Here is a 25,163-nt window from a genome sequence, read left to right as displayed (position 1 = left end):
ATTGCCATCAAAACTATAGACAGCAAGATTAAAGGAGAAATTGGGTTTGTCTTCCATTATATGAAAAGTTTCAAGAGAGAGCGTAATCTCCAGTAACAAAGCCATGCAGCCTAAACATATTAACTTGCTTTGCCCTGAAGATTGTGAAGATGACTTGATATTCTAGGGCAGCTGTTTCCTATATTACTGGGTTTAAGCTTAACAGTGAACTCTATTCATACTGCAAAAAGGCTTCCCGTATCACAAAGAGTGCCATTTCTAAATCCTGAAGTAAACAGGAGAAAACAATTATTTCCTCTTTTAAGTCGCTGATAAAGATGCACTTATATAACACTATATAAATGAAAGCAATCCTCTGTTTAAAATAAAGTAGCCATGTGACATTTTGAGCCAAAACTCTTGAGCCTGAGATGGATGGAAGAGCAGGTCTTTACATTGATTAAAACAAGATGAAACTGTCTTTTTCTGCCAAGATTAGAATATTTAGGATTAGGATTAGTCAAAATCATTCCTGTAATGGTCTTAACAAAAGAGATAACATGACATGCACCAGGACCTTCTGTGTTTTACTAAAAGGATGCTTTAGCCAACAATGAACTATGCGGAGTCTGCATGGGGATTTGCAAGTAGCGAGTTTGTATTTGTAAACCCTTCAGCTTCCATTGTTTCTCACAGTACACATCAGTTCAATTTAAGTGAAATAAGAAAGCGATTCCACCATTTCACAGAAGTGAATACTAAAAGGCAGCCTAAATTATTAGTTTACCTTCCCGCCACACTGGGAAGTAACCTGAAGTGTTGGAGGATATTACATACTGGGATGTTTACATAATAAAACCTTGTGGAAACAAGGGGTTTGAATGTGCCTCAGAATCACATGTTTAACATGTTGACTATACTTAAAAATAAGTTAAACATTTCTTTTAATGTGGGACTGTTGTGCCCCCACAAAGACCTCTCTGTTTTCTTCCCTAGCTAGGAAGGTTTAGCCTGTTTATTGTAAATAGTTGTTGTGGGAGAGATCCAAAGTTAGCCCCTTCCCTTTAGGTCACCCCTTCCCCTGCTCTTTCAGAATCCTTCACAGGAGAGGAGCCTTGCAGCCAGACTCAGCTACGCTCCTAAAGCCAGGGAGGGTTGAAGGAGGATGGAGAAAGAATTATTCAGCATGTTTTGTTGTAGCCTTTTGCAAGAGACAGAGAACCAAGGAACTTTCTATTGGAGCTCTTCACAAGCGACAGTTGAGCAAAGAACAAGATAGAAGAAGCACAAGTTTGAACAAAGGAAGCAGAGCTTTAGTTCAGCAAGACTTCTATTCTACCCTTTCCTACAATGACTTTTCATTAGTTAGCCCTGGGAAGAGTCAGGATTTGGATCTTGTTGAATGTTCATCTGTGCCACCCCAATCTGTTCTCAATAAGATTAAGACACCCTCCTTATAAACAGAACAATATTGTGGAAGAATGAGATATGTCATCATAAATATTTTGCAGGCGCAAGGACTGAATAGTGTGTTCTTGTGCATATTTGTATTTCATATTTGGGCATGTATACAATGTGAAATGGTTCCTAGTCATTACATGGCTTTTACAAGTCTCACAAAGATAGGTGCAAAGTCAGCTGTAATTATAAGGGGCCCTATAGTGAATGGGCTTTTGGGTTACAGTGGGACAGTTCCTACTGATTTATTATTACATAAGTAAATAGGGATCAGTGGTGGTGCAATGGGTTAAATTCTTGTGCCAGCTGAACTGCTGACCTAAACGTTGGCAGTTCGAATCCATGAGAGGGAGTGAGCTCCCATCTGTCAGCTCTAGCTTCCCATGCGGGAACATGAGAGAAGCCTCCTAGCAGGATGGTAACACATCTGGGTGTCCCCTGGTCAACGTCTCTGTAGACGATCGATTCTTTCACACCAGAAGCAACATTCACAGAACACCCAGTTTTAGACCCTTTGTTGTGTCTCCAAGCAACTCCATCTTATGACAACCTAATCATAGGATTTGGGGGGGGGGGGATTTGTTCAAATGACGTCATTGCATTCATCTTAGGCTGGGAGTGTGTGACATTTCAAGATCACTCAGTAGGTTTCCATGGCTGATTTGGGATTTGAATCCTGGTCTCTCAGACTGTTAGTTCAACACATCAACTTCACTGTACTATGGCTCACTCTTAGAGCCTACCTCTGGCCAAACATTTATACCTACTGAGCTTTCTATGATGTGACTTAATCCATTTGAGTGAATGTTATATTTTTGCTGATGAAGATGCACATCTATTCATTCTAGTCCCCACTGACTATTGGATCGCAGAGTGGAATTGTTCTGAAAGTATGTTAGGATTAAAAATTTTAGAGCTTTAGTGTGCTTCTAAGGCTGTATTCATTCTACATGCTATTAGGGTTTCTTTTCTGAATGATATACTATTGCAAGAAAAAAATGGTTTAAAAATAACACTCTACAGCATGTTTTCTTAATAGATGTTAAGCAATAAAAAGGAAATAGCATTCCAGCTTAATTTACCAAATTGAGAAGGTAGTTTTTGCCCCTACTCTGTAATAACCGTATATACATAATTGTACTCACTAGTTCATGCTTCAAGATCATTTACAACTTCTAATGTGTGCAGCACTCCAAAAGTCCATACTTTTAAAACCGTTTATTATATTTTTGTAATGGAGATGCAATTACGTTGTTTCAAGCCTGATTGCCCCTTTTCTAGGTTTTCCTTACCTGTTTTCAGTGCAGAGGATATTGATGGTTAGATGTTTTTAAAATCCCTTTGACTTGGGAAGTGTGTAAAGATCCTGCCACTGGGAGAGTTGGGACAGCATGTTTTCCAAAAGGGACCAGAATAGAAGGATAATAAAGCAATACTAAAGTACCCAGAGAGTAAAAAGGTTTTTGAGAATTTAAAAATGAGGAAGTACAAAGATATCTAGTGGGAAAGAAATTTTACACTGTGCGGTATATCACAGAAACAGCCCATTGGACCACCAAAGAAGCATGTGATGGCATAACCTGTCAATGTTAGATGGTACTTCAACATAGGTAGTATTTAGGTCAGTGGTTCTCAACCTGGGGTCCCCAAATGTTTTTGGCCTTCAACTCCCAGAAATCCTAACAGCTGGTAAACTGGTTGGGATTTCTGAGAGTTGTAGGCCAAAAACATCTGGGGACGCCAGGTTTAGAACCACTGATTTAGATGAAGATGGAGCAGGCTGGTTTCTGCTGCTATCTGCTTTGAACTGGATTATATGAGTCTCCACTGCAAAATATTCTGGAATAAGTAGATAATCTGGGATCAGATCCTGGGATATAGGGCAACGTAGGACATAGAGCAATAGATTCAAACTACAGAAAAAAGGTTCCACCTAAATGTTAGGAAAAACTTCCTGACAGAAAGAGCTGTTCAACAGTGGAATATACTTTCAAGTGAGATGGACTCCCCTTCTTTGGAGGACTTTAAACCAGTGGTTCTCAACCTATGGGTCCCAATTTAGCCAGTTTACCAGCTGTTAGGATTTCTGGGAGTCGAAGGCCAAAACATCTGGGGACCCACAGGTTGAGAACCACTGCTTTAAACAAAGCTGGATGTCCATCTATCTGGAGTGCTTTGATTAGATATTACTTCATGGCAGACGGTTGGACTGGATGACCTCTTCCAAGTCTATGGTTCTATAAGTCTAGGTGCATATGAATCACATCAACTCCCCTCCTGAATAGATACCAAAATTGTATGTTGAAAATTCTATGAAAGATCACTTTGAAATGGGGAAAGGAATGACAATTTTATTTCTTTTAGCTGTACAGCTTGCAAAAAGAATAAGGAAAAAATAGCCCAAATCATGAAATCTGTTTTGCTTAAGGAAGGTCTGCAAAAATAGAAACATTTCTGCCCTTTTGGTTTGAATAATAGATTTGATATTTGAAGAATTTCCGGGAAATGGACCAAACTAAGATAATTTTATAACCTTTTAAAAAGATATTTCATATCACTTTATTCCAAAAATAACTGTTCATTTTTGTGTAGCTCATGTATTGATTTTGTGTATTTAAACCATATGCATGCAATGATTATCTTTTTATTACTGCATCATAATTACACGTAATGACAGTTTTAATCTACAGAAATATACCATATAAATGTATCACCAAGTCTTCATTCTCTTGTAATGTGCAGATCAGGTGCATAATTAATAAAGATATTGGCCAAGACTGTTACATCATTAGTACATGATAAATACTCAGGATTGTCTGAGATTAATGAAGACATTACTATCTTCCTAGGGCAAATGAACAGCAGGTATTTATAATTGATTTGTATCACCATTGTTGGTCGCATTCATCAAATGTTCATGAGACTGAATAAAAAAGATTTAAATGCTGCATATAATTGTGTTTAAAGAAGAAAACAAACAGTTTATTCTGAAAATGGAAAATAAAATTGAATGATACAAGTTCATCCCTCCTTTTCTCTCTTCCTCTTGTTACAATTTCCAAACTACATGTAAAGCAGTGGTTCCCCGCCTTTTTTTTTTTTAACCAGGGACCACATGACCAGGGTTGACTTTGACCAGGGACCACCCTCCAACATTAGTACTAAAAGGGTTACTAATCAGTTTTTGATCAGCTTTAGATTCGGTTTGGTTATTTGGGGTGCTGATTCAGAAAATTGCATTGGATAGACCACATCAGCTCTAGTTTCTGATAAAGAACATATACCATTCAGTAGTCGCCATCTGCTCACCCACAGAAAACCATATTTGATAATCTAGAGTTGATGTGGTCTATCCAATGCAATTTTCTGATCCAGCACCCCAAATAACCCCAAGAACAGCACTAAAAACAGAGACACCAAGAATTTTGTTTTGGTTGGGCTGTGTTATTATTCGTAATAGTAACGGTGAGGCTGCAGACCATATTTTAGTTTTTGCAGACCACTAGTGGTTGGAAACCATTGAAGGCTTCAAACAGAAAACTGAAAATGTTCAAAGAGATTTCAAGGAAATATGATTGTGGGAAAGAGAGAGCCAGCATCTCAACTATAAAGGCATGCTACATAAACATTTCTTTATTTTTTTCACTACATAAAAGTTAAATTGTTCTGCTTCAGAACAGCACTATATTCATGAATATCAGGATGTTGTTCTGACCAAACTTTGGGTGACATTTGGTGTATCTACACTGTAGAATTAATGCAGTTTGGCATCACTTTCTTTGCCATGGCTTAATCTGAAGAAGTTGAGATTTTACAAGGTCTTTAGTCTTATCTGTCAAACAGTGTTAGTGTCCCATCAAACACCAACTTCCATGATTCCATAGAATTGAGCCATCACATAAAACAGTGGATGTGGCTCTTAATGAGACATGCCGCATTATCACAGGATGTCTAGGCCCTACACCACTGGATAAACTATATTGTTTAGCCAGTATTACACCACCTGGCATCTGTTGGGAAATAGCAACCAATAATAAAAGGACCAAGGCAGTGACATCTCCAGTCCATCCCTTGTTCGGATATCAGCAAGCATTTCAACACCTTGAATCAAGTAACAGCTTTCTACGATCTACAGAGATACTCACAGGATCACCTCAGCAAGTAAGAGTCCAAAAGAAGCAGGTTGAAACCGAGAACCTCAATCCATGGCTGATACCAGATGAGAAACTCCCTTCTGGGCACACTGAAGACTGGGCGACGTGGAAGGCGCTGAATAGACTGCTTTCTGGGACCACGAGATGCAGAGCCAATCTTAAGAAATGGGGCTACGAAGTGGAGTCCATGACATGCGAGTGTGGAGAACACCAAACCACAGACCATTTAGAATCATAGAATCATAGAGTTGGAAGAGGCCTCATGGGACATCCAGTCCAACCCCCTGCCAAGAAGCAGGAAATTGCATTCAAAGCACGCCCGACAGATGGCCATCCAGCCTCTGCTTAAAAGCCTCCAAAGAAGGAGCCTCCACCACAGTCCAGGGGAAAGAGTTCCACTGCCGAACAGCTCTCACAGTGAGGAAGTTCTTCCTGATGTTCAGGTGAAATCTCCTTTCCTGTAGTTTAAAGCAATTGTTCCACATCCTAGTCTCCAGGGCACTTATGGCAATGCAATCTGAGCCCTTCCACATGCACAATGGAGGACCTTCTCACAGCGACACCAGAGGCACTCCAAGTGGCCAGCTTCTGATCAAAGGAAATCTAATGCCAAGTTTTTAATTCTGTTTTTTTAAAAAAAATACATTATAACTGTATCCTCAATTCACGTCTGACATGATAAATAAATAAGGCATCACATAAAGTGGTTTCAAACGGCATTAATTCTGCAGTGTAAATGCATCCATACTGTATATTTATTCACTTGTGAATGTCGGTGTGATCTTTTTACTAGAGACACTACAGGAGGTCCATTATAGGTACTTGCCTTCTTTCAGTGCAAGCCAACATGTAATCCCTTTCAGTTCAGTATGTAAAAGAAACACTTCCTCTTGGGAAAGGACAAATTTCAATCCACCACATTAAATTTTTAGTATCATTTTGGTTGTCTTGAGAAATAAAAAAAGTTCTGCTCAATTGTAAATCTAAAAATTCCAGGTGGGTTTATTTAAAGGGGTGATTTGGTTGATTACTTGTCATTCTATAGTCACATAATAATCTAGTAATAATCTGACCTTGATTCATCAGTGTAAATATATTCCAAGTCACAGGGTCAAAAAGTCCAACTAAAACCTTAATGATTTTAGTTGAACAACCTCTGGATATTTGATAGCATTTCCCTGAGAGCACTTGTTTCTTAAGCTACTAATAGAAAAACCAACCATAGGCTCGTAAAACTTTGCTTCACTCATTGAGCTTGATGATGTTTACTTCTAAGTAGATATGTATAGGATATAAACTGTAAATCATTAAACTGCTGGAAATAGTATAGTTAATAGTTTCTAAACTGGGTTACAGAAGTTTTAATCCACATATTATTTTTGCCTCTATTTTGATTGCTTATTCTTGTTATCTTAACATAGAGCTGAGCTAACATTGTAAAAACAGTTTGTAGTGGTAACAATTCAATGAAATGCTTTAATATTTCTATTTGATTTGTATTAATTGAATACATTAACTACTTTTCTTTAGATTTGTTTGAAGTAAATTTCTATAGATTAAAGTTGTCATTTCATTAAATTATGATTCTGTCTTAAGATACAAATTAATGTATTCATAAAGTTTTAAGGTTGAGACTAGATGTTTGATTGCTCAAGACTGAATGGTTTTCAAGTAGGTATTTTGAACGGTTTCTTTGACAAGTCTTGCAATTGAGGTGTGTGTAATATTTAGTTTGTGCTGGTTTGTCTTCATGTAAAGCATATGGATAAATAAAATTTTAGAGTATGCACAAGATAGAGCTAGTGATAAGGTCATTGAAATTCATGTTATTGCTCTGTACTGATAATACTTTGCAAGAAGTATATATCCCTTTCTCACCATCATCCCATTTTCTGAATGGGAATTTAGAGCTTCCCCATGTTGATAACTGTGACACAATTTGCATCTTAAATGCCTAGAATGAAAAACCATTGAATTGACTCGATTGGTGATAGTCTAATAATAATAATAATAATAATAATAATAATAATAATAATAATAATAAGGAGAAGACCTGGCTCTGGCTCACGAATGGGACCCTGAAGAAGGAGACAGAAGGCCTGATCCTTGCAGCCCAGGAGCAAGCCATCAGAACAAATGCAATTAAGGCCAAGATTGAAAAATCAGCTGATGACCCAAAATGCAGACTGTGCAAGGAAACCGACGAAACCATTGATCATATCCTCAGCTGCTGTAAGAAAATCGCACAGACAGACTACAAACAGAGGCACAACTATGTGGCCCAAATGATTCATTGGAACTTATGCCTCAAGTACCACCTCCCAGCACCAAAGAACTGGTGGGATCACAAACCTGCAAAAGTATTGGAAAATGAGCACGCAAAGATACTGTGGGACTTCCGAATCCAGACTGACAAAGTTCTGGAACACAACACACCAGACATCACAGTTGTGGAAAAGAACAAGGTTTGGATCATTGATGTTGCCATCCCAGGTGACAGTCGCATAGATGAAAAACAACAGGAAAAACTCAGCCGCTATCAGGACCTCAAGATTGAACTTCAAAGACTCTGGCAGAAACCAGTACAGGTGGTCCCGGTGGTGATGGACACACTGGGTGCTGTGCCAAAAGATCTCAGCCGGCATTTGGAAACAATAGACATTGACAAAATCACCATCTGCCAATTGCAAAAGGCCACCCTACTGGGATCTGCACACATCATCAGAAAATACATCACACAGTCCTAGACACTTGGGAAGTGTTCGACTTGTGGTTTTGCGAAACGAAATCCAGCATATCTATCTTGTTTGCTGTGCCATACAACGTCGTTGTGTTGATAATAATAATAATAATAATTATTATTATTATTGTTATTATTTTTATATCCCGCCCCATCTCCCCGAAGGGGTGGCTCACAACAGGGACAAGCCCGAAACAACAACACAACATATTTGACAAAAACTTAAAACATTCCAACGATACACAAAAAAGTCTAGAAACTTTATGACAAAATTATGTTATTTCCTAAGAATTAGTATCAAATTATAAAAGTAATTCATTGAATGAGAACTTTTCAATGTCATTTACATCTATGGATAAATGTTAAATGCCACCAATATTGGAGCCAACCCAATATGTACAAGAAAAACCACCTATTATAATTTTAGCAAATTCCTTAAACATATGACTAAACCTTGATCTATGATGTATGACAGAAATTTCTTTTTGGAAGCGAACACCAGGACATTCACTTCATGTTCCCAAATGCTAAAACAGTCTATCCACCTGTTATTGGCAGTTCTGCAGAAGATAAACAGCTTGCTAGGAAAATGACATTCATCAAGGTTTTCAGAGGGGAAATTCAGTTTAGAAGTACATATAATTTGAACCATACTATTTCTTTTAATTGAAAATGAAGAGATTTACCATAACACAAATAATGTAAATATGGATGATATGTAACCTATGCACTTGATAGCATGCAACAAATATATTTTCCGATGCAAAATATCAGCGTACATATAATCTGAAAAAGGCAGGTAACAATAAATTTAAGATTGAGAAGCCCAGAAGACAATTTGAATCTTTCCTCTTAACATTAACATAGCACTGTGGAAATGTTCTGTTGGAAGGGGAAGTGCTGAAACACTATGCACATTTCTTTACTGGTGAAGTGGAAGCAGTGGAACTCAGAAACAGAGCACATATTTTGCAGAAGGTTCTGAATTCATTTCCTGGCCCCTCTGCTAGGAAAAACATCAGAGCCAACCACTGGTTCAGAGCTTCTACCAATTAATATAGAGAGCAGGGCTAGTCCCAGAGGTCAGTATAAAACTTGTTTTAATACTTGCATGTTTAATTATATGTTAATATTTATATTAAATTGTATTGTTTTAAAGGTTGTAAGCTACTTTGGGTTTCAATTCAAAAAGAAAAGTAAGGTACTAAAAATATAAGCTTCCTACTTGCCCGGCTTTCCCCCTGTTTTGTTTGCAAACTGGTTAGGATAGACCTTGACTAAATGACATCAGCAGACCTTTTTGTGGTCGACTTCCTGGCTTCCTATTTGTCAGACACAATTCTTAATATTCCTCCATTATAGCCCCCTTGTTCTCAATAAATGGTACCCAAGCATTGTGGGTGCCTTATGCCATATCAGCAACACAGATTTTGTTAAGGGATGTTTTCTTCCTTTTCCAGCAATTTGAGTTGTTTGGAGTTTTTTTAAACCAACTCTGTATCTGAAAAAATCTTTCCTCTAGCATTTGGATGTGGTTTTGTTAGTCAGATGTGTCTGTGCCATTTAACTGTCGCTGAAAGGGAACTTCTGAAGTTTTAAGATTAATCAGATGCAGCAGTCGCAGTCTGTTCCATGAGGAACACATTTGACTTCCCCAAGCCTGATCCTGGGAAAAGTGGACTTTGGGTTCATGGCAGCTCATTTGTGTCTTCTCTCAGTTTGTCTTGCCCCTTTCTTTGTTTTCCATGCTGCAAGCTACCTGGGACATCTCACAATAATTTAACATAACCATAAAAGTTTATTGTGAATGTCATTTTACTGTGACCCAGTGGTATTAAATGTAAACAATCCTTTTAGATATGACATGGCAACTTTAAAGATAACATGCAGAAATACTAATGCTATGGATAAAAAGATATATTTAATAATTTGTGGGGGGTTTTGTTGATTAGTTATTCTTTCTTATTCTGGTTAAAATCTGCTAATGGCAATGTGTGGGCAACATTCTGCACTATGACTCTTCCTTCAGCTAGAACTTAAGTAAGGTTATTAAGTATTTAAGTAACTTAAGTATTCAAGTAGAACTTAAATAAGGTTATAATTTTAGGACTGCAGCGTTGGACAGTCTTTGTTCAGCTGCAAAAGGATCAATAGCTCAAGTGAATTTATTGGAATAATGATCTTGTCTGAAGCACTACCACTAAACATGAGGATTTTTTTCTTTTGACACATAACAAAAACAAGTCATATCAATTGTTGTTGTTAGTGTGTATTTTTTACAGCAGATGTTTTTTATAAATTGATTTTTTTCCTGGCTTGTGTGTACATTGGCTATGTTATGACTTGTGAAGCATTTTTAGGTGTCAGTATTACATTTGCATTATGAGGAAGGAATGAGAAGAAAAAATAATTATTGTCTGTATAAAAATAGTGCCCTGATAATTACATGAACCTTAATACTCTACTGATGACTTTAAGGATGCACAAATGCATGTAAGTAAATTATAGCATTAAAGGACATGAGTTTGTGCTGTGAGTCATGCTGACCAGTAGAGTTCAGATTCAGCTGGATAGCAGAATAAATAACTGGCTTGACTGCAGTTTGTAGAGCTATTCTGGTCCTATTAATGGCAGAGGACAACAAGCAAATGTGTTAGTTTTTCAAGAGATGGGAGTGTAGAGAAGTGTGTATCAACCAAGGAGATGGAATGTGATATTGTAGCACAGTATATGATAATATAGGAGCTCAGAACTCTGAAATAGAGTTCTGAAATGCCAGAGACCTACAATCATGTATGTTAACTGCTTTTAAACCACAAAGTATATAGTAGGCAGGTAGATAGTATTTCTTTCACATCAGGAGACATTGGTGAGAAAAACACATTTTCAAAGGATCATACAAGGGCAAGGTATGAAATGCTTCCTAAGGAATTAAATCAACAGCATTGAAAAAAAAACCTCTTTAGAAATAAGTAATTTCATCAGAGAATTGATAGGAAATGAGTGTGTTTAGAGTTGAATCTATGTGGCCCAAGTAAACTATTCTGGAGCTGTCCTGACACCGCATGGAAGCATCCCTAGAACCCTTTTTCTGGCCAGCCAAGCCAAGAGCCGCTAATTCAGTGGTTCTCAACCTGAGGTCCTTAGATGTTTTTGGCCTACAACTCCCAGAAATCCCAGCCAGTTTACCAGCTGTTAGGTTTATTGGGAGTTGACGGTCAAAAACATCTGGGGACCCCAGGTTGATAATCACTGCACTAATGTGTCACCAGCCAGAAGCAGTTTCCTTGCAGAGGTTTGATGGCAACACATAGCATTCATGACCTCATCAGAAGTTGCATTACCAGTGAGCTTCCATTAACCTTCAGATCAGTGGCAATGGTGGGACTGTTGGATATGTGAAAAATGGAGCAAGCCAGATCCAGCCCAACCCAGATGTTCACACCTCTGAGATTCAGCCCATACATCTAAAATATCACTATTATGTCAGAGATTCCTAGACTCTGGAGTAAATCCTGTTTTCCCCCTTGCACCAGATTAAAGGCTGGAGGCAGATAATTATATGTACTTCCCCAAGTAGTTGCAAGGTGAGTTCATTTTATTTGACCCCTGTAAAAATGATCCAGATCTTTTCCTTATCTATATTTGGCCACTCATGTCACTTGCCACTTGCTACTGTTTGCTTTGAAGAAAAATGTCATATGGAAGGAAGAGCAGATGGAGGAGTGTAGTGGGAAAAGGGAAAAAAGATTAAGTCGCTCCTCTCTCCCTTCTCTTTCATACCACTTGGTACTGTTCTTCCATGAATGTGGAAAATACTAGACTACCATTATACTTAGGTTATGTTTGGTATTAAATTTATTTGATTTGTGAGTTAATGTTGCCCAGTAGTCGTCTTTGAGATTGAAGAGAATGATTATTTTGTGTCAAGTCTTGCATCTGAGAACATGGACAGCTTATCGAGGCTAGCTATCAGAAAGTTGCATATTTGGGTCCACAAAATGGTTAGGAACAATCCTGCTATATCTGGGCTGATAATCACATTTTAGACATAATTATCTAAAATGTTTGCTGTTGCTAGGTGACTTTCAACCATTTCTAATTTGTAATGAGGTTTCTTGACAAGAGTTGTTTAGAAGGGGTTTGCCATTGCCTTCCTCTTAGTGTGCGACTTACCTAAAGGGTTTCAATTGTTGAGTGTGGATTTAACACTAGTCTCTCAGAGTCCTACTCCAACATTCAAATCACTATACTACACAGTCTCTTGCATTTTCATTAGTGATCCAGGAGATAGGAAACAGTGCATGGAGTCCCCTCAGTATCAGACTATGAAATAATAATTAAAAAGTGCCATCAGCTTTCCTTTAGATCCTGTTGTGAAACAGCACTCTCCAACTTCACTTCTTCACAATAAATAACATAGCCTGTAATAACAAGTAGATTAGAATAAAGGAAGGGGTGTTGCATGCTTTATGCTATATTCTTGCTCGTCTTTTTTCTTGCTGTGACAATTTTCAAGAAAACCTGGATTTGCTTTTTGGTTTTCATGTTTTCTTTCAGATTTGTAATAATTCTGTTACATATCTTTAGCTGCTGCTTCATAAACTATAGAAAATGCATGAATGCTGCATGGTGGATGGGATACTCATCTTCTTCAAAAGCCTTAAAAAATGAGGGGGAAGTTTGCTTCCTTTACCAAAAATAAATGTAAGATTTAAGCCTGAAGATAAATACATTTATGCAACACTGTCAAAATGTCATGACCTCTACACCAGTACAAACAAGGGTTCTACCATATCAAAAAATTGTCATGAATCAGAAGTTATTTGAAAGGTTGTTGATTATACTTTTTTACAATGTGGTTGTAATTGTTACATTTCATTTTATTCCAGAACAGCTGAGATTCAAAGATCACAAGTGACATCTGCAAACATCTAATAAGTAAAGATGGAAAATTGACTACAGAAGGTATGACGGATATACATTTGCTTTGTTTTTTGGTGTCATTTACATTGGTAACTACCTTGAGTGCCATTTCTTAATGGAATAGTGGATAGTAAATCAAATAACTACACAAATAACAGAACCCCCTGAGAACATCTAGTAAATGAACTTTGATAGAAGCCAGAATAAATCCAATCCCAATTTAATGCAACTAATCATGTTATGAACATGGAGAAATTGTTTTTCACAGTCCAGACCACAATGGTCTGGTTTCATGCACTACCACCCCAGCAGCTCCACTTATAGTGTAATTAGAAGTCAGAAGGATACATTTATCCCTGTGCAGTTAGCAAATTATAATTTCTCATTTTGATTTGCATCATTTGTAAATGTGATCAGTGTTTGAAGTATCTTAAATTTCTGTTCATCTTGTAAAATTGTATGAAACAGTGTTCTGATGCTTACATGTTGCTTCAGCTCTTAATGCTGCAGTAACATGTTATAACTGCATTACATTCCTAGCATTTATTTGCTGATGGATCAGCTGATGGTCTCATAAAGCATAATTATTTGAATGTGTTTTGTGTGTACCTATACAAATTTCATCCATAAAGATACAAGAGCATTTAATTGAGATGCATTATCTTTCTCTCTACAACTAGTAAAAACATCAGCATTAGCTGTATGTAATGTTTTATTTCACCATAGGAATTTTCTTCAGTGTACAGTGAGCTTCATTTATCAAAGCCACTGCTGGAGAATCTCGGGTGTATTCTTAATTCTCATCATTTTGTCTCTCTGCCTAGCAAAGTCCAATAGATCTTCTTAATTGACTACAGAGGCATCCTGATATCAGTAGGCTTGCTTATATGGATTATAAGTAGCATAATTTAAACGGCAGAAATAAAAATGTAAGCCACTGGTAATTAATTATTTCAATTAACACTGAGTACAGTGTGAACATTATTGTTTTAGCTCTAAGGCATGGAGCACAACTCACTGTTGCAGGTTGGTCTCCACCTGGTAAGTTATTCTGTGTCAAATGCCAGACTAGGATCTTTGTTGTTAGGTCAAGCCAGTTAGGACAGCAGCAGTTTAATATGGCAAATATCAGTTTTTGTGCTTCAGACTCATATATTGAAAAAAATTGCTACATAGATTAGGTGCAGAGTTAAGACTTTTGTAAAACACAATTTTAATGAGTGAACATTTTAATGAGCAATGAAATTTAGTGCTGTTTATTTTATGTCTGTAGCTCAACATTTTACTGTTTTATTTCTTCTCCTTGATCTATTTATATTTTTGTTTTTGTTTTTTGTGCCCAGTTTTATGCAACAAAGCATTCAAATACAGACGATCAGTTATTGAAATATACTCTTCTTGGTCTTGTTAAACATTTTACCTAGATTTGCTCCCATTGCACTAAATATGCTTTAGAGTTATATGAAATCACTGTAGTTGGAACCATCTATTATCATAATGGGAAACCTAATGTGGAAAATTAAGCTAATGTTAGTTCTAGTCTCCCTTATTTGGGACTGTAATTTAAGGTTTGAAATTTTGGAACAATAATAGTGTCAGTAATTCAGTAATTAGTGGTGCTACTGCTAGAAATGTTTCTGATACTGAATTGATTTTTTCTGGTGAGCTGTTATCATTAAATTAACTGTGGGCCATAGAGATGAAACCAAAGCCTAAAGGTTCAGGTACAGACAGATAAGTATTTAATTTCCTACTATATCATTTTAAGCTTTATCTGCACATTGGGATAAAGATAGTCCAAATCATTCTCGGTTTGATGGCAGAGGATTAGAAGACAAGTTCTAAGGCTATTGTCAGACTGTTACAAGTAGACATCTTGTCAAGGTATTGAAAAACCTGTAAAAATAAGAAAATAAAAGAGAAGCAATTTACTCTGTCGGGATGGAAATAACATTTGAAAAATGTTTGAAAATGGTTTTAAAATATATTATGGAAAAGCCTGGCCAGGCAGAATGATGAAGTGACAATTTGGTTTGGGAATTATACTGCACAAAATTCACCCATGGTATTTTCCATGCAGGATCAGAATCTTCTGAACAGAAGGTAATATTTATGCTCAGAACTATTTTTTTTGCGTGCAGATGCTGTTTTCTGTGCAGAAAAATTCTGGTTTTTGCACAGAAATGCCACCTGCACATTTTGCACAGAATAAGTCCCAAAATGTGAGTATTTTGAAAAGTGCATAGTTTTAACCATTTTCTTATAATGGGAATTTTTTCTAATTAGTCATTGTTTTAGTCAACCAAAAACTTAATTTACTCTGGGTAAACAAGATGTTACTGTTGTTCAGGGGGGACTTTTTATTTTTGAAAATGCTGTTTACATTTGTAGGATTACTGTTTCAATTGCTATATACATTTTCTTATATCAGGAAAGACTATAAGTACTTAACTGCAGGGACTGGAAAAGAAAGGTATATCATTACCTCCTGTCTGATGGCATTGTAAGCTAAGAACGTATGGTAATCTTGGCTTTTTATGGACCAAAGTTGTACTAGCACACACTGTATGATTATTCCTGTTATATCACTAGTTTTGTTCCACTTTTTTGTTTGTTTATCATGTGGTCCAAATATAAATACTTTTGCTTCTCCATTTTGTTACTTCATGATAGTCAGGGGAAGGAAACCTGAATCCACTGATTCTGTCTGATTTGTCAGCAGAGGGAGAAAAACCACTAAAAAGAAGGTAAATAAACCATGAAGTAAAACTTCTGTTGGAAGTAAGAGCAATCATGCAAGTATCCATGCATTGCTCTTATCTGAGAACCGTGATTCTCATGGTTACATGGCTTATCTGTCATCCCAATCTTCACATTCAGTTTCAAAACAGAGTTGGATATATATTGATGAAAAGCATTTGATTATATGTGATTGCAGTTGTTATTCGGCTGGTTATGAAAGGCAACTAGGGACAATAACTTCTCATGTCAAAAAAACCTGTTGACTCCTGATAATCTTTTCACAATTGCTCTTAGAGCTATTTCAGATACAAGTGAAGGAGATGTTTTTCTAGTTAGAAGAAGTAGGCTTTGTTCAGACTGTACCCTCTGCAACTGTTGCATAGTCCAAGCTTTTTAGATTCTTTCTTAAAAATGAGACCTCTTCTTGACTTTCCAGTATGCTGTGCTTTGAAGACGATTTAGGGACATTTGGCTTCAGACATACTCTTGCAGTCATCTGGAAGTTGAATCAATTTTGCTCAAATGCCAAATTACATGATATGTTTGATTATAATTAAAAACAATTCCGAAATCAACAGCAGAGAAGGTTATAACAGTCAAATCACATGACTGATAAAATATTTTGCATACATCATCTTGGTTGAATTGAATCATTCTTTATCTCACATAACTCCTCACATTAAGAAAATAGTCAATGTACCCTTGACAGTAGCTTCAAAATGAGCATCAGTGATACTCAGCTCAGTGTCTTCAGGATATAAACAATGGTAGAATCCTGGTAAATAGTTGCAAGATGAGGTGCCCAGGAAGATATAGACTGAAAGAGTTAAAATTCCAAAGGAGCAAGTGAAAACACAAACAAAGATGGTATCACATCAGCCGGCCCAAAAGCCTTGCCAGCTTGCCTGACTTTCTCATTTGAAAAGAGTCCTGTTTCTCTTCTAAGTCCCTTTTGACTTACAGCTCTCTTGGACATTCTTCCAACTTAAGAAGCCTAGACAGGCCTCCACCCACTTGTTGTACAAGTTTTTGTTCACAGACCTTAAATCCCTTGCAATTGAGGACAGTTACATCCCTTCTCCTATACTTTTGTCAATTTGACTTAGATTTGTTATTTGTTTTATTATTGTTTATGTTGTATTATTCACATTGTTGTAAGCCGCTCCAAGTCCCCTCGGGGAGATGATGTGAGATATAAATAAAGTTTTATATCATCATCATCATCATCTTGCAACTTCTGCCTTTCAACTCCATCCCTTAAGAGCTAAGTCAGTGAAAGGCTTTGACTGAGTTAAACAATTGGTTTTTTTTCCCTCCTGAGGTCAGAGCATTGGGTCAAAGCAAGACAGAATCCAGCTTTTCAACACTGAACAGTTGCAAATTCTTGGAGCTACCAGTAGTGTGAACCTCAAGGAAAGATTTAGATTTCAACAAAATCTGGGACTGATTGGGAATTTTTTTTTAGCAAATAAGAGATGTGTTAAATTTTGTAACGTTTTGGAAATGGTTTTAATTCTAGTGAAGTCATGTTGATACTTTTTGATAGACTATGATCAAAACTGCATTAATTCTGTGAAGCTATACAACTGTCTAAATGTCTGTGATCAAGGATAGTGATTAAAGGATGAGCTGGAGTCGAGAAGCTCAAATATAATTTTAATAATATTTTTAAAAAGACATTTGTGGCATTGTTTTAAGGCAGCTGCTCGGCCTAAAGTTCATATAGAACCTCTTTCAAAATGTTTGGCAGTATAAAGTCACATTGATGTGGCAGGTGCTGATTTAGTTTTCTATAGATATTCATTTCCATCTGCTGACTCTTCTAAGATTTTGGGAAATTATTTCTTCTTTGCATATCAATACTTTTTTCTTTGCATATCAATACTTTTTCACCCTTTACTCATGTTTTTTCAAATCATATTGTTTACTCAAGATGTTTAGAATTGAGTATCAGTTAGTTATGCCTGTATTGCTTCTTTTATGATTTAAACCTCAATAAAAGGGTGCCTTTCACAGTTGCACACATGCCAATTTTACTGGAAATTGTTTTAATTATATAAATGTTATTGGCTAATGGTCTTGGCAAATGATTACTTTGGTTTATTTATTTAGGTCATTATGTCCTTTGCCATGCTTTATCGAAAATTCCTCACTAGCCATTCCCTGTAATGCCATTTGTCTAGCCATTTATTGCTCGGAATATGTTGTATCATCTCAAATGATTGTATTTCTGTATTTTCCACATAGTCATCAATTTTTCTTTAAGTGGCGAGTAAAAAAACGATACAATTGCACAATATTTGCTGTGCAGCCATTTCAGTTATATACTTTTTCTCATGTCAGGAGTGACTTGAGAAACTGCAAATTGCTTCTAGTGTGAGAGAATTGGCCATCTGCAAAGATGTTGCCCAGGGGATGCCTGGATGTTTATACTGATGCCAGTGCTATGATCAAGGACATTCTTAATGATTGCCCAGTCCTACTTATCTGGTCCTCTCCAACTTCAGGGTAAGGTAGTTATGCTTTAGCTTATTTAAGTCAAACGATCCAAGTGGGACTGAGGTCATTCATGACTATTTATTTCACTTAGTTCATGTGTGCCTAACTTGTAGCATTTTCAGATGGAGAATAACTCGTGTTGTAATTGATGGGGAAGCTCCTTAGGGTAGAAAAACATAGCTATGTGAGCTGAGAATACTCATCCCTTTCAGAAATGATTGGATCAAGGCAGATCATATAGTTTATACAAATCTTTTCAGAACCTAGTATTTTAAATTCATTGTATAAATTCCTTTTGACTTTTGAATCCTTGGCCATTCTGTTTTAGGTACTTTGGGATTCTGATTATATGAGGCATCTGCTTGACAAACAAGATCCTTTGGTGAATTGCTGGGGCTCTTACATTGCTGTAGTGTCTATTTGTCATCGTAAAGATCTGTAAATCAACATCAGAAGGAAAACTGTACTGACGAGATGGGTGCAGTTTTCATTGTTGTTGGTTTCCAACGTCCATCAAGTCCAGCAAAGAAATGTATCAACATGTATTTGAAACAAATTGAGCTGATGCCTCCTCAGTATGTGTTATGTATCTTTATTACAGTAGAACCCACAAACAACCATTAAAAACATCAGATGTAATTTTTAATAGGAATTACTGATTTCCATGAAAAATAAATAATGTTAACATGTTGGTAAGGAATCAAATTAGAGTTTCAAAACTGCATACAAACATTATTCATATAATTATACAGGATGAAAAAAGTAAATTTACGTTAAAAGAGGCTGCAAAGAAGCATGTCTATGAGTTTAAAAGATACATTCTTACATAATTTACTGTAATAAAGAAGAGGTCAGTAATGGACCAGTAACAGACATAAGAACAGAAAACATAGACCTGAATTAAATCATTATTTCTCTAACTAGAAGGGTACACAACCTTCATTCCATTAATGATCAGTATTGGCATTACTGCTTTTTATCTGTTGTTAGAAGTAACTAGTGAAGCAACTGTGTTTGATGGTAACACCACAATATTTAGGATAATAAAAAGAAAAGGAAATATTAGGAGTGGATATCTCAAAACTGAAGAAATTTCATTAAGAGGGCAGACATGGTTCAATGTAAGAAGGTATAAAGTAATGCACATTGCAGCAGAAATCATAACATATACTGATGGGTGGCTGACCAAGGAAAAGATGTTGCAGTAAGTAAAATTATCAGGGAATGAAATAGCTCTGTTATAAAGAAAGATTATAGTGTTTGGAGCTGTATAGCTTCAAAGTGAGTATGTGGAGACATAATAGAGGAATATAACAATTATTTATAATGTTGAGAAAATGGGAAGGGAGAAAGTCCAGAAGTGGAATAATTCAACATGCTGAAAAATTCAGGCAAGGTAAATGAAAATGTTATTTTACACAGAACAAAGACAAATTATTAAATTTACTATAATAAGACATAGTGATAATCATCAATTTGGGGATTAGACAAATTTCATGGAGAAATGGCATCTGTAGCTACTAGTCATGAAAGTCTCACGTTACCTGTCAACTGAGGCTCCACCCATACTGCCATATAATTCAGTTTGAACTGCATTATTAGTCAGTGTAGACTCACATAATGCAGATTGAACTGCATTAAACTGGATTCCATGAGTTTACACTGCCATATAAACCAGTTTAATGCCGTTACTGTTGTCTGCATTATATGACAGTATAAATGGGGTCTAAGACAGGGTAGGGTGATTCAGTGGATCTTAGTTGCTGTTGTATTCATATCATGCTTGCAATTTTCCCATAGATATTAGATCAGAGACTGTTGGAAAAGAATTTGGTGTTTCTTTCCCTTTTATTGTTTCTGATTTATGGTGAATTTGGCAAGATCTTTTCAGAAGGTATGACCTTACCTTCCTCTGAGTGTGAGCTGTCCAAGGTTTACCATTGGGTTGCCATGCAAAGCAGGGATTGTCTCTGGGATTCTGGTCCCAACACTCAAATCACCAGAGCCCACTGAAAATGAATGCTGGACTTCATAGCTTTTTGGTTTCTTCCTAATACTGTTCCAAAAGGTTTAATAAGCTGCTTTGAGTCCGATTGCTGAAAAAAGGCAGGTTGTAAATCATCATCAGTGATGTTTCCTCATTGTTTGGGAGTTGGCTTAACACAATTTTTCTTCCAACATCCCTTCCACACATGTACGCATACACACATATTATGGTACTCAGCTGGTATTCAGGTTTTGCACAGCACTGACAGTGTTATGAGTGCTTTTTCTTATTTTTGTCACTAATAGATCCCTTGGTTTAGTGGAGTAGAGATTTAGGGAAAGCTGAAATTGTGGTAGATGTTGTTTTTCAACATAACAGCATTGAAGTGTTGATAGTTTGTTCTCTTCTGTGACAATTGGATGGCAGCAATTGTGTTTATTTATAAAGCGTTCATGAAAGGTAGCAAGCTCTTACAAAAATATTGATTTGAAAGACATTTTGGAAGGGAGGGACAATGGTTATTTCAACCCATTGTGTTATTTAGTGTGATTTTGCTGCCAAATAGATTCACAACACTTAAAATTAATTGGGCATTTAATTTTTAAGGGAAATGCTCTTTCAATATTGACTGTGACCAGTATAACATGCAACCAATAATCATGGTAACTTAAACCAGGATGTGTACAAACCATATGCCAAGGGTAGTCCTTTTACGCCTATCTTCACAGAAGTGGGAAAAGTAATTTGGGGGGAAGCTCCATTTAAGTATAGTATCCTCTTGCATTGTATATTAGAAATTGGTTAAGTACTCCAAACAAACCAGAATGTGTAGTCAAACATGCCTGATTTACAGGATTTATGATTCTGCAATTAACAACAATTTCTGGTATGTACATCACAGGAGGTTATAATTAATTGCTGTTTTGTGACTTGTTTCCCAATTCATAGAAGGGAAGCAGTAAAATTGGCAAGAATATGTTGCTTTCATTTTCAGGTTTGTTTTCATTACATGCAAATATAGCCATTATCTTATTAATAGGTATGACTAGCCACATGGAAGCTTGTTTTGAATGTTCTTTGCCTATAGTTAATCCTTCAACACATTCACAGAATCCATGGCAGTAATCATTTTTATGGTCATTTGTGGACTAATGTTCAGTTTTCATTTCACAAAGAAGAGAACAAGCGAAATGGTGAATTTTCTCTTTAAACTATATTCCTGCTGTGCAAGTAACACTTCAAACACAATTATTTGCTTTCCTATTAAACCATTTACTGAAACATAGCCAAAGATTGGGTAACAAAGGGTGTTTTCTCACTAAATCATTTTAGTCCTTCCTTATCTTACAACTAGTTTTCTCTATGCCTTAGGATGTAGACTAGTGGTTCTCAACCTGTGGGTCTCCAGATGTTTTGGCCTACAACTCCCAGAAATCCCAGCCACTTTACCAGCTGTTAGGATTTCTGGGAATTGAAGGCCAAAACATCTAGGGATCCGCAGGTTGAGAACCACTGATGTAGACAGATGCAACAATTCAAATATGACTACATTTGCTATATTTTGAAGTATTTCATTTCAGGTAGTGCATGGGTGTTTTATGTTTTCTCTGCTTTCCTTAAATCTTGTCCTTCCACCCTCAGATTCCATGTACTGTTATTAATGGGCCTATATCTTGTGGTGATACTACTCTTTCTAATTCTTAATCTTTTTATATTATTCTTGACAGTCCCTGTGCTTCTTCCTGATTTATTGAATAGATGTGATTCTCTTGATTACAGCAGCTCATTAAATGTAAGCTAGAACTCTTGCCTCATGAAATGTATATCCCCTTTCAATTTGAAATAGTCCCTGATATGAAAATTAATTCTGGCATTCATTTAAAACAAGCATTTTAAGTGGAAAAATATATACCAACTTAGCTCCAGAAAAGAGCAATTGGGACACTTAATGAAACCAACCTTTTAAGATGCTAACCCAGTCTGATTGGATCATGAATATTCCAATTATTTTGCATCAATTCTGCAGAGGGTTAGAATTGTAGAACTATAGAGTTTAAGGAAATCACAGGGGCCATACAGCCTCTGTTTTCAAATCTCAGTAGAAGGAGACTCCACTATGGTCGGAGGCAACTGTTGAACAGCGCTCTCCATCAAGAAGTTCTTTCTAATGTTTAGGTAGAATCTCCTTTCCCATAGTTTGACTCATTTGTTCCTTGTCCTAGTAGTAAATAACAACAACAACAAAAACAGCACAATCGAACAAAATAAATTTATTTGTTTCTTGGTTTCTAGGTCTGTTCTTGGAATTACTTGAAGTACTGATTTAGAAAACTTCAATGGATAGACCACATCAGCTCTAGTTTCATAAATATGGTTATCATTATTCTTTATGGGTTAACAGATGAAGACTAGTATATGGCATGTGTTCTGTATTGCAAAAACTGGAGCTGATGGCAGAAAACTGGTGCCATTTTTTGAATCTACATGTCAAATATATTCAGAAACAGGTCTAATATTTGAAGCATCAATGTCTGCCACTGTGATGGTGGTGGGAAGAAGATCATCATTGATTACTCCATCTGCAAAAGCATAGCCCACCTTTCAATTGCTATCTTTCAATCTTTCTTCACTTATGTCATTTTCAAAAGCAGACTAGACTCGCCACCATGATTTCATTAGAGCTGCAAAATTCCACCGTAGAATTCATGAACCAAAGTTTTCCTGAGTCAGTCTTTGTTCACTGGAGATGGTCAGCATTTAGTCGTCAGCTTTACTTTGCCTGACACACTCCAGAATGTGCACAACTTCAGTCTCATTAACGTTATTCTGACTGGTGGAATTAAAGTGGTCTGATATAGCCATGGTCTTTGTTCTCCAGGAAACGTCCAAGTCAACAGAATGTTTCAGGGCACTCTAGATGGAATAATTTGATTGTTCTGGTAATAAAGGGGTTAATTTTAGAATTGCAATTCTAGGAGAGATAGAATTTATCATAAAATCTCTCTGTGAAAGCCTAACCAATTCCTATTGCTTGTTACCTAGGTGACAGATACAGAAATGCACAAGATGCACATTCCATTAGGTGTGAATGCTTGCTATCAGACTACAGTTTTAGACCCTGTAAAATAGCAACTAGTCATAACACAACATAATGATTGCATGACTAGGAGGAAAGTGCCTATAAAAGATAACTGCATAATGTATTGATAGAGCAACATGACACAGCTCATCATGGATATGAATGCAGACTGAATATAGGACAGTCAGAACATCTATCAATGATTGGGTCAATACAATATTCAACATGCAGCTTAACACTGAAATGATAAGAAACTTTTCAGACTCCACAGTTATCTAGCTATAGTTACACTTTGCTGGGGATGCATGCTATGGAATTCTGGGGTTTGTAGTTTGGTGATGCACAAAGTACACTGCAGTTTTTTTGACTTCAGCTCCCAGAATTCCTGACCATTAGAGAAGCTGGCAAGGGGATCTGGGATTAGGGGGCCACAAGTTGAATACCTCAACACTAGGACATTTCAAATGAGAATTTTAAATGCCCTCCCCTAATTTTTCACTCCCAGGATTCCATCAGAGGAATCATGGCAATTAAAGTGGAATAATCATCATTATGAATATATCAGCTATTGTTTTATTATACTTTGATTTGTTTGTATAAATGTATTATGTTGTTGAAATGGCATTGAATGTTTGCCAGGTTGTATGTCTGGAAGCGATCCTGAGTCCCTCCGGGTAGATAGGGTGGGTTAAAAATAAACTATTATTACTATTAGTAGTAGTAGTAGTAGTAATATTAGTAGTATAATTTTCTAATGCGAGCCAGCCCTTAGTGATGCATCCCTTTTTCCTATTAGCTCCTCATTTCTTATTTCTTCCTATAATTCTTTTGCTTCTCCATTCTGGATATTACTTGAAGGTTAAAAAGAATAGGTAAATGTCTCAGATAGATAGCCATACCCTAGATCTCCCCCTAGGTCAGATATAGCATTTATGCCATCCCATATGTTGTAGGACTGTAACTGCTACCAGGCAAAAGACAGCACAGCCAATGTTAGGTAATGCTGCAAACTGAAGTCCAACAATGTTTAGAGCACTGCATGATTCTCATCCCTGTCCTAGGACAAGGATGGCCCAGTTGCACATAGGGAACATTTATTGATGCCAGATGGTTGCCCCACTGTGACACGAAAGCCCCCATGGTACTTAAGGAAAGGTATACGTTTTACTTCATGCTGTAATATATCACTTGCACCCATAACTGTTGTGTGTTTAATAAAATAAAATGTACATGATGTATAAAGAACCTCTTTATACAAATGCAGCTAACTCAGTTCTTACATTGAGCCCATCAGCAGTACTGTATTTACATTAAAAATCTAGCATGCTTCCTGTTGACATACCTTGAATGTGGATCTTTCCTTTTTAAAATCAATTTATGTACTGTATATATTAGGCATGGGCAAACTTTGACCCTCCAAGTGTTTTGGACTTTGACTCCCACAATTCCTAACAGCCTACTTTCTGTTAGGAATTGTGGGAATTGAAGTCCAAAATGCCTAGAGGGCCAAAGTTTGCCCATGCCTGGTATATACTCATGTTTAAGTCTAAATTTTTAAATTCAAAAATTGACCCAAAAGATCTGGTTCATCCACAAGTC

The 25,163-nt window shown here is 36.6% G+C and overlaps 1 protein-coding gene across 6 annotated transcripts in view; it reads left to right on the top strand.

Moving 5' to 3' along the window:
• dlgap1 (DLG associated protein 1) overlaps nt 1–25,163 on the top strand; it is a 365,633-nt gene that overhangs the window by 103,733 nt on the left and 236,737 nt on the right. For 5 of the 6 annotated variants that reach the window (XM_062980475.1, XM_008108692.3, XM_062980473.1 and 2 more), the window contains exon 3: nt 13,224–13,299. The gene's annotated coding sequence lies outside the window, so the exon portion shown is untranslated. The remainder of the gene's footprint in view (nt 1–13,223; nt 13,300–25,163) is intronic. The other variant, XM_062980474.1, reaches the window with a different exon arrangement.

This window comes from Anolis carolinensis, chromosome 4, assembly GCF_035594765.1.
Source record: "Anolis carolinensis isolate JA03-04 chromosome 4, rAnoCar3.1.pri, whole genome shotgun sequence".
Classification (NCBI taxonomy): Eukaryota; Metazoa; Chordata; class Lepidosauria; order Squamata; family Dactyloidae; genus Anolis; species Anolis carolinensis.
The sequence above is the reverse complement of the archived record's forward strand: the minus strand, read 5'-3'. Positions and strand labels throughout refer to the sequence as shown.